We start from the raw sequence: 8,540 nt of genomic DNA on the forward strand, positions 1-8,540 counted from the left end.
GCGGAAAAAGAACGACGAGCCGGTCGAGATCTCACTGTACGCGCCTGTCGTCGGTGAGTGAAGCAAGGGACGTTATAAATGCAGGGAACAGTATAACGTGTGTCCGTTTGCTCTGTTTGTGTATAGGAAAGTGGTACCTCCCGCTGCAATAAATAACCCTGCTGGTCCTGTTTCAAGTTGAATAAACCTGGCTTTGCTAAGCCTCGTGTTTTGGGGTGCAAGACAGTGACTCACGCGTCACAATATTTAAACATATAAAGTCCTTTGAAATCGGGGATTGACTCCTATTCGCTTCAATACTTTTGCAAAGATAACTTTGGATCGGAAATCTTCAACCAAAACCATACAAGAGCCTTTGTTTAAATATGTCCGTTATAGAAGGGGCCGTTAGTATATTTAACACATTACCGCTATTGACGCAAAATAAGCACAAATAGGAAAGAAGTAAACATCTCGTTGACTGAGTACATCATTTGAAAAATAGCTAAACGATTCGCGTTAATGAAGTTAAAAGGACCCTTTGTCGGCTGCGTGTACCGGTTGGCCGGTGGCCACCGCCTCAAGAGCAGCTGGTTTGTGACTCCGATCGGACACTCCGGGCATTTTTTTAACGTTACTGCGCTCTGTCGAACTGCCGAGCAATCGGTTTGTCATATGCATTGTTATCAGCGACTCGGTAAAAGAAAAGTCGCTTATGTTAACTGAAAATTAATCGTTAGGCTCTCTCAAGTCGCCAAGTTGACAACACTGAATGAAACTGAGGGTTTCGAGGAGTGATGTAACTCACATACTGAGTCACTCACACAGTAAAGCTGTTTTTGGCCAAGCGATCATTTGAAAATTCCGAGTGATTGTCCTATCTACTGGCATTTACTCCAGTACTTCCAAGAGGATAGTCAGGTGTGTGTTTGTGTGTGTGCGTGTGATTCTGCTCTCATATAACCTGGCATGGCATCCCGTCTAGGACATGGCATTACGTGTACATTTGCTTATAATGGCTTGTGCTCCAGAGAATAGATAATTGTATTTTTTAAACGTTAACAGTTTTACAAGAAAGAAGAAGCATAGGAACATCTTTTAAAAGGTATGTGCCAATATTATTAGATGTAATAGTATGATGCAACAAAGTAAGATCATTTAATGAACAGATCATTTGTGTACACGTGATTGCTGAGTTATCTCAGGTGCTATAGCTAAACGGTCACTTCTGGATCAGCATGTTGTCTGGACGAAACATGGATGAGGCAGCTACACAATGCATTTTGCTTTGCATGGTAAGTGTTTTAGAAGGGGTCAGAGCAACTGTGTTGTATTTGGCGATGTTTTCATTGAATCCATCATTCTTCTGGACCCAGTTATTCCAGTACACATATACACAGGACACGGAGATAATAGGCCCCAAGCTGGAATGGAGTGATGGCAGTCTGTTTTAGGAAACACGCACACACATTTCACGGGACCTCTGGACATTTTAGGTGCAGCATATCATTCAAGAACTGTAAACACTAAATTCAATTCGTATGACCGTTGATGGACTGTCATGCTTTGAAGGAGTGTTACTACTTTAGTCGTATTCTTTTGAATGTGACACTGTAAAAAATGTTACATTTACCGTAAAAGTATCAGCACCTGTGGTTTCCAGAATTTTACCGTAAAAATGAGAATATTTTTAGGATTACGGTATAACTTTGTAGTAAATAACTTTTCTTTACAACGCATTCTATTCTAATAGAAGTGAACGTTTAACCACATAACCTGATATCCATGCACTGTAATAAATGTCAATCGATAAACCGTTAGAAAATACTGTCAGTATCAAACAACACTACACAGTTTGCATCAGTAATGTAACATCAACCCATAGCAAATATGTATTATTTAATTATATACATTGAAAAGAATTCAATGGTCAAGAAAGTTATGACACATTGTCTGGTACCTTTGTGCTGTATGACGGCCTACAGGTGTGCCCGCTTATCGAATACAAACAACTCACCGTAAATCAGCTTCCATAACCTCAAAAAACCTTCAGCACGCAGGGAAAAAGAAGTCTGCTAACTTGAACTATTTTTCCCTCCTGTTCAAAGGTATGCGGTTCACCAGGAACAATACGGTAACAGGGGGCGTGTCCTTATGCAAATACCGTAACTTTGGCGTTACTGAAACAGCGCTTTACCGTTTTACATTATACAGTAGTTTGCCTTCGCTGTTTAACAGTTTTACACTGTCAAATTAATGTATTTTTTTCAGTGTAACTGTAATGTAGCAGTAAACGGTATGTAGCTTTTTCTGAAGGTAGAAAAATATTGATTTTACAGAACTTGGCCATACAAAATAATGAAATGAATTGTTTTAAGATATACAGGTAATTTTTCCTTTTTTTTCCAGAAACGGTATTTTACTTTCACCATTTACAGTATTTTAAATTTACTGCCATTTTTTTTACAGTGCAGTTGATTGTTCTTTTGAGCTGTTAGTTGCATCATTTGAAACTTGATAGTTACTGGTTTGTATAGTAAAGTTAAAAATGCAGTTTGCTTACCTTTATTGTGAGTTAATTGTTAGCTAAAGAGTGTCAGAAGAATTGGTACATTTGATTTCAACTAAATGGTGGTCGCCTACTTGAGGACAGGTTTCACCGACAGGTGAAAAGGTGGCCATCCATAGAGATGGTGAAAGCATTGCCTCATATATGGGCTGCTTCTGGTGAGGCTATAGAGAGGGACTTTTGGGTGTTTTGACAAGTCGAGAAGAGTGCCAACAGTTATCAGCCAGGCAGCTTTCTGCAAGGGCAGGCAAATGTTGACTTCAACTGGCAATATTGTCAATTGGTGAAAGGCGCACTAGGAAAAAAAAAGCTTGTGGTTGGTTTTATAACAAGCTTTTGAGATCTAAGCAATATAACCTGTCTGAAATAAATTCTTCTCAGATTGAATATGGCCTCCTTAACCATTTGTGGCATAATCTTGGGATTATTTCTGGAAGTGTTGACCCAAGGACCTCCAAGGTTTTCCTGGAAACATCACGGTAAGAAAAGCTTTTCACTAGATTATAAATAACCCCTTTTCTGCTTCTTGTATGAAAACAAGTTATATTTTATGAAAGAAAAGTACATTTTATTTGAATAACTTGTAAAAATTCCAAGCAAATAACAACAATTGAATTAAACTCTGCAAATATCAATAATGTGCCAACTCTACAAAAAAGTCAGCTGAACAAATCATTGTGTAAAAAAGGATGATGGACCACAGAGGAACGCTCTCATAGCATTTTCCTGTTGTCTTGCTTCCATTAATTTGATTTAAAAAATGCTTTTTTGTGAAAGAAATGATATTATCTTTAAAATGTTGTAGCAGTCGTAGTGATCTGATAACCTTTCTTAACCCTTTAACCGCCAACTCCCTAAATATTCCCCACGCCAGGCGAAATCTGAACAATTTTCATTTTTTTACTTTTTTACATTTTTTTTACATTTTTTACATTTATTCAAGCAGTATTGACCACTAAATGTTGTGCAAGTTCTAGAAATGGGCAAACACATAATAAAACACAAAATGTACCTTTTCTCAGGCTTCTGGATTTATTGTCAACTACAAAATGGAACATCCATCCATCCATCCATTTTCCAACCCGCTGAATCCGAACACAGGGTCACGGGGGTCTGCTGGAGCCAATCCCAGCCAACACAGGGTACAAGGCAGGAACCAATCCAGGGCAGGGTGCCAACCCACCACAGGACACACACAAACACACCAAGCACACACTAGGGCCAATTTAGAATCACCAATCCACCTAACCTGCATGTCTTTGGACTGTGGGAGGAAACCGGAGCACCCGGAGGAAACCCACGCAGACACGGGGAGAACATGCAAACTCCACGCAGGGAGGACCCGGGAAGCGAACCCAGGTCCCCAGGTCTCCCAACTGCGAGGCAGCAGCGCTACCCACTGCGCCACCGAGCCGCCTTACAAAATGGAACAGTCAAAAGTAATTCAAAAGTCAAAAGTAGTTCAGTCAATCATAGTTTCATTCCCAGTATTTGAGTTTGCTGTGCCACAGGCCAAAGCAGGGAACTGCACAAAGTCCTGGATTGCTGGGACACTTTGAGCAGAAGGTCTTGACGTCTCTACGCTGACCCTTCTTTGAACAGACACGACAGCGTTTTTCTGAAAGTCCAAAGTCCTTACATTCATCTGGCAACACTGCTGAAATACTACTCATAGGATCCTCTTTGCCAGTGTATACACGAAATCTATAAATGTAACCTGAATTCTCAGCTAAGCAAAACATCTTGATACCAAACCGTGCCCTTTTCAATGGTAGATACTGTCAAAACTGTAAGCGGCCCTTCCACAACAATAAACTTTCATCAACTGCAACTGACGGTCCTGGCATGTAGGGCAACTGAAATGCTTCAAATAAATGGTCAATCAAAGGACGTAGCTTGAACAAGCGGTCGCGGTTTGGATCTTTCTTATCTGGCTCGTTTCTGTTGTCATTCAAATGAAAGAATTTCAGCAGCAAAGAGAATCAGTTACGTGTCATGACAGCTGCAAAAATAGGTGTTGCATACATAGGATCTGTAGACCAGTACATCTCAATATCTGGTTTTCTGATTATTCCCATCAACATCAAAATCCCAATGAATTTTTTCATTTCGTTTTCATCAGTGTCAAACCAAGCACGAACACGGGAATGTGGAGGTAAATTGGGATTTTTCTCAATAAACTGTGCTGCATACAGATTTGTCTGATGAACAAAATGTCTGATCAAATCAGGTGACACAAACAGCTCATAAAACTGCTCAGCAGTGTAATTGTTTACATCAACAATAAAGCCACACATTGCCTCAAATGGATGCAGAAAAGGTAGTTCACCTCGGGCAGCAGTCCAGCTGAGATGCTTGGGATACACCCACTCAGCGCCGTCATCCGATGCGTCTTCATTCACAGTATCATGCAGCGCACGTTGCTGCTCATCATTGTCGCTAAAATCTTCTTCAGAACTGCTACAATCATGATCAGAACTGTCCAAAATCGCCTGCAAAGCCTCACTTGAAGTCAGTTTACGTTTCGCCATATTCACAGCTGTTACATGCGAATCACGTCACATGACCGGCCAAAACAACCACAGACTTGTCGAAATACAACGTAGTAATAATACCCACGCCAAACCGTCAGTTATACTACTTGCCAGGCATTCATATAACCACAGGCAAATGTGCCGGATAATTCCGGCAGTATGGCGTTAGCAATAAAACAACGGTGCCGGATATATCCGGCAGAGGGCGGTTAAGGGGTTAAGTCATGCAAGTTACAAGCCCCCCCCTGAATGAGATTTGAACTCCTCTGAATGGACCTTTCAAATTTATATAGTCAAGCATTAATAGTCTTGTGAGAAACAAGTCAGCCTCCGAGCTGGGATGGGCCCTGCCTGCACCTTTGGCTGACTAGGAGGCCATGATAAAGTGAGGGAGCAGCGATATTCTCCTTACGTTCCAGGATGTGGACATGGAAGGACACAGCAGCAGCAAACTACATCTGGGCTGGTATGTCAGCAGCCACAGAAGTGAGGCCCTGGTTGGGCTTGGGAGGGTGGAAGGACAGGACAGTGGGTGGGTGACTGCCTGCTATGGCAGAGGGTCTCCCCATACACTGAGCAGCAGCATCCAATCTGGCGAACCCAAGTATGGATGCCTGCAGAGCAGCATGGGAGTTGTGGTCCCATAGGGCTGGCTGCTCTGTGTGGGCTGCCTGTGGGAGTTGTCATATATTGACTGCACAAGAAAAACTGTTGTCCTGCATAACCCGGAAGTGCATCCCAGGGGCAACAGATTGAGCACCAGAAGTATTCCCAGGTCGGGAGCTAAAAGAGAGCCCTCCACTTGGCCTTGGTGGTCAAAAGTCTCGACAGAGGAGGCTGCGGACAACACTCGTATGGGTGATATGGAGGGGGACGAAGGAATACAAGAAGCATGTAGGGAATTGCTGTCTGTGTTGTGCAGTCTTAGAGCTGCTGCGACACCAAGGAAAGCAAGCCTGTAAAAGGTACAGGGCGTTGTAAGTAAAAGCACTGGATTTGATCCCAGGTCCGTGCCTGTGGTAGCTTTGTCTGGGGTTTGGAGGCGCACCCTGCAGGCCACAGTATTTACAAATTTTACTTGATCTAAGATGAATTTTACAGTCTGTTTTCCTTGATTTAAAATATAATTATTCTGTAGTGTTCAAAACATCCATCCACAGAGCTGTGTTATCTAAAGAGTCAAGGCTCCCATTTATTAAGTCAAGGTTTATAATTATTTACCCAAAATAACTAAAACAAGGTTTTTTTAAATTATTTTCACAAGTATTAACCGTTTTTGACTTAGCAGTTGAAAACACATTTGGAGAACATCCTGTAAGGGATATCTAAAGGGTTAATCTCCTTAGTCTATAAATGAATATTTACTCAACTGGTAATTTGTATTATATTTTCCAATACTCCTCTAATTGTTTTCACTTACTATTTTTCTCTATTTTTTTACAGAGCTAAATCTATTAGAATTCAAAGAACCAGATATTCTGAATTATTCATCTTTTCTGCTAGACGAAGACAAGAAAACGCTCTATGTTGGAGCAAGGGAAATAATTTTGGAACTAGACATAGAAAATATTACTGTAAAAAAGAAACAGGTAAACTTGGGATTGCACTAAGATCCCATTCAACTATTTCACTCTGCACAATTGTAGATTAGTTTTTATTTTTCTCAAGTACAGTTCAGATAAAGCCTTTAAGCTGTGATTTGCCACCGTTCTCGATTTAAGCATTACAAATGTATTAAGATCGATCACTTTCACACTGTGTTTGAAGGTTCTATTTTAGTCACTTTAGTGGAAGAAATTCAATATTGATATATATTAATAAAATCTTAACCTTAAATTTAGAACCTCCTACTATTAGAAACCAGGCAGGAGAAGAACCGTTCTGTACGTTTTTTAATGTCACTTCATGAAAAGGGATGTTTCTCACAAGCAGTCTATTACAGCCTGGTCAGAATGGTCAAAATATTACAGGCTAGGGGTCTGTTTTATAAGCAAATGAATTTACATAGCAGTGTCAATCGATACATTTACTCTGGTTGGTTTATCAGCTTATACCCAAATGACATATAAAATAAAAGTAAAACTTATTATTTTTCTGGTTCTTCTTATACCTTTGACTTGAGCTTCCACTCTTGAAATTTCTGTGTATATAATAACTGTCCATTCTGATTGTGTAGGACATCTGCTGACTTCTTAGTCATCTCTTAGTCATCCTTGAGTACATTCTGTATATTACATCAGCCACATTCTTTACTTGACCATCTCAGTATCCATATTGCTAACAGAGAATGGTAAACCGGATGGCATGGGCACAGGTACACGGCGATGGGACCATGAGACGTACTGCGCAGGCGCGTACAGCGCACGTCTCATAAACCACAAGCGAAGTCGTATCCACAGCACACGAAGGAGTCACGGCCCAAAAATGAAAGAGCTCAACTGACGTGAATGAGAAATGAAGCAACAACGCGCCCATAGCTAACGACTAACGACACAGCCATACACAAAAGAGGATTCTGTGCTGCAGCCCAGATTCAAATGGAAGAGGCTACAGAGGCCCCACAGGTCCACAAAGATAGTGCGGAAGGTGCAGGAAAGTACGAAAGGCAAAGGCGACTACACAGCATAGTGAAACCCGACATAGTACGGAAGGTGCAGGCGTCACCGCCATATTGTGAGTGGCACTATTGCGGAGTGAAGGCGCAGGCGTCACCGCCATATTGTGAGTGGCACTACTGCAGAGTGAAGTTAGGAATAATGTGCTGCTTGGGATTGTACAAACCGCTGAACGCTTTACACCAAATTCAAACACAGTACAGCTCAACGATACAAACACGAGCCCACCTGGATAAGATCAATGAATGCAGGCACCTACAACGCGCGTCTGAAACTGCAGAAGCAAAGCAGGCACGGGTTCAAAACGAACGAGCTCGACTGACGGATATACAAACACGAGCCTGCCTGGATAAACTCAATGAACGCAGGCGCCTACAACGTGCGTCTGAAATGCCACGGGCAAAGCGGGCATGGTTCCAAAACGAACGAGTTCGACTAATGTATTTCAGGATACCCAACGCTGGGGGTAGGCGAGCGAAGCGAGCAGGGGGCGGAGCCCCCTTGTTTTTCCTAAACCAACTCTTATATTTTAATGTACACACTGCAAACCAAAATACTAAATTATATTATGCTACATCTAAATTATTCTCTCACACTCCCCTCTCCTGACCTTGTTACAACTCCACTATTTTGGACTCAAGTTGAGAGAAGAGAGTGCCAGCTTTCAACTACCTGTGCTCCCTCAGGGTGTGTCATCTTCAGTAACAATCCAATCACCCATTCTCTCCTCCTGATGGCTCAGAGACCAAACATCTCCCCCTTCTGGTTGAGCTAGAAGGGAGTAAAAGATCTCTGTCCGGCCGAATTTTGGGAGAATAAAATCACTGCAAGTCACACATATCA

General features: G+C 41.7%; 1 long non-coding RNA gene across 1 annotated transcript; it reads left to right on the plus strand.

The window, feature by feature from the left end:
* The first annotated feature begins 964 nt into the window (after positions 1–964).
* Positions 965–6,668, plus strand: LOC127528790 (uncharacterized). Its single transcript, XR_007935405.1, has 3 exons — positions 965–1,084; positions 2,930–3,027; positions 6,526–6,668. It is a non-coding gene; the product is annotated as an uncharacterized LOC127528790 (long non-coding RNA).
* Positions 6,669–8,540: the final 1,872 nt, after the last annotated feature.

The sequence above is a fragment of the Erpetoichthys calabaricus genome, chromosome 7 (genome assembly GCF_900747795.2).
Source record: "Erpetoichthys calabaricus chromosome 7, fErpCal1.3, whole genome shotgun sequence".
NCBI lineage: Eukaryota > Metazoa > Chordata > Cladistia > Polypteriformes > Polypteridae > Erpetoichthys > Erpetoichthys calabaricus.